The sequence below is a fragment of the Gavia stellata genome, unplaced genomic scaffold (assembly GCF_030936135.1).
Source record: "Gavia stellata isolate bGavSte3 unplaced genomic scaffold, bGavSte3.hap2 HAP2_SCAFFOLD_261, whole genome shotgun sequence".
In the NCBI taxonomy this organism is placed as follows: domain Eukaryota; kingdom Metazoa; phylum Chordata; class Aves; order Gaviiformes; family Gaviidae; genus Gavia; species Gavia stellata.
Genome location: NW_026776405.1, coordinates 25,001 through 27,500, shown reverse-complemented (window position 1 = coordinate 27,500; position 2,500 = coordinate 25,001).

Sequence of the window (2,500 nt, the reverse complement as noted above, 5' to 3'; positions counted from 1 at the left end):
GGCCGCCAAGCGCCCCAGCCGCGCGGGTCGAGTCGCGCTCCTACTGCCCTGCCCGCGAGCCACCGCTCGCGCATATAGAACGTACCACTAAGTCCACAGCCCCTGCGAACTCCAAGAGCGCTAACTCCTCCCGCCGGGGAGGCCCGCCAATGACGCTGCCTGTTACGATGACGTAACTGGAGGCAGCGCGACACAGCGACCCCTTGGTCACGTCCCCGCGAGCGGCGCGGCAAACAGGTCTACCGTTCAGCTCGAGAACTGCGACCAAGTCCCGCCGGAGCCCGGTAGACGTGGCGGCCGGCGCCGGAGCCCGGTAGACGTGGCGGCCGGCGCCGGAGCCCGGTAGACGAGGCGGCCGGCGCCGGAGCCCGGTAGACGAGGCGGCCGGCGCCGGAGCCCGGTAGACGAGGCGGCCGGCGCCGGAGCCCGGTAGACGAGGCGGCCGGCGCCGGAGCCCGGTAGACGAGGCGGCCGGCGCCGGAGCCCGGTAGACGAGGCGGCCGGCGCCGGAGCCCGGTAGACGAGGCGGCCGGCGCCGGAGCCCGGTAGACGTGGCGGCCGGCGCCGGAGCCCGGTAGACGTGGCGGCCGGCGCCGGAGCCCGGTAGACGAGGCGGCCGGCGCCGGAGCCCGGTAGACGAGGCGGCCGGCGCCGGAGCCCGGTAGACGAGGCGGCCGGCGCCGGAGCCCGGTAGACGAGGCGGCCGGCGCCGGAGCCCGGTAGACGAGGCGGCCGGCGCCGGAGCCCGGTAGACGAGGCGGCCGGCGCCGGAGCCCGGTAGACGTGGCGGCCGGCGCCGGAGCCCGGTAGACGTGGCGGCCGGCGCCGGAGCCCGGTGGACGAGGCGGCCGGCGCCGGAGCCCGGTAGACCTGTCAAACGGGGCCGGAGCCCGGCAGACGTGGCGGCCGGCGCCCGAGCCCGGCAGACCCGTCGGCCGGCGCCCGAGCCCCGTAGACCCGTCGGGCGGCGCCCGAGCCCCGTAGACCCGTCGGCCGGCGCCCGAGCCCGGTAGACCGTTCGGTCGGCGCCCGAGCCCGGCAGACCCGTCGGCCGGCGCCCGAGCCCGGCGGGCCCGTCGGCCGGCGCCCGAGCCCGGTGGACCCGTCGGCCGGCCCTCGAGCCCGGTAGACCCGCCGTCCGGCGCCCGAGCCCAGTAGACCGTTCGGTCAGCGCCCGAGCCCGGCAGACCCGTTGGCCGGCGCCGGGGCCCGGTAGACCCGTCGGTCGGCGCCCGAGCCCCGTAGGCCCGTCGGCTGGCGCCCGAGCCCCGTAGGCCCACCGCCCGGCGCCCGAGCCCGGTAGACCCGTCGGCCGGCGCCAGAGCCTGCTAGACCTGGCGACCGGCTGGCTGACCTGGAAGGAAGGAAGGAAGGAAGGAAGGAAGGAAGGAAGGAAGGAAGGAAGGAAGGAAGGAGGGAAGTAAGGAAGGAAGGAAGGCAGGCAGGCAGGCAGGCAGGCAGGCGTGGAAGCGAGTAAAGAAACGGGTAATGTGCTGGAAACGGTACGCACGCGTGCGATTCTCTATTTACTAGTAAATTAAATGCACGGTCGTTAACGAAGAGCAGCAGTTCCTTAAGGCATGGTCAGCCCAGCCTGAGCGTTTCCCGTTTCGTTTTTTTTTCTTTTACTCCTCGTCGTCGTCGTCGTCGTCGTTTCTCGCCGGCGCCGCGAACTACGATCGAGTCGTGACAGAATGTAGTAGCTCAGAAAAATTAAGACCGGCGAACGCACTCGAGAGCGCCGCCGCCGTTTTTCTCGAACGTGCGTTCCTTCGTGTGAGGAGGTCGACGACGACGAACGACGGACGGAGAGAAAGGAGGGTCACGAAAGCGCTCGGAAGAGTTACCGGTCGGACGACGTCTGAATTAGGCACAACGGAGCGGTCAGCAGTCTCGGCGCCGACGACTAACGTTCGTTGCCGCGGAAACGCCAGTCGACAGCTCGCTGACCGACGGGCAACGACGCCGAGACGAACGAACGAGTGGCGCGCGAACTTTTTAGGGACCGTTTTCTTTTGCGAAGTCTCGGCCGATGATTGCCGACCTCGTGACGGGGGGGTGGAGGGGAAAAAACCCCACCGGCACCGCCACAGGACCGGGCGGACGCCCGCAGGCAGCCCCCGCGCGAATCTAACCGCTCGGGAGGGCGGCGCCCTAGACGCCCCCCCCGCCACCCCCCCACCCCCCCCCCCCCCCCGCGGGCGGGCAGGGCGGCCCGCCGTACCCTGAGTCGCTGGAGGGTGGGAAGGCTCCGCAGAGGGACCTGGACAGGCTGGCTGGCTGGGTCCGGGGCCAATTGTAGGAGCTTCGACGAGGCCAAGTGCCGGGTCCCGCGCTTCGGTCACGACGACCCCCGTGCGAGGCTAGGGGCTTGGGGACAGGTGGCCGGAAAGCTGCCCCTGCAGAGAAGGCCCCGGGGGGGGTTTGTCGGTCGACGGCCGGCTGAGGAGGGCCCGGCGGCCAAGGCGGCCGAGAGCCTCCCGGCCTGCATCGCAAAGAG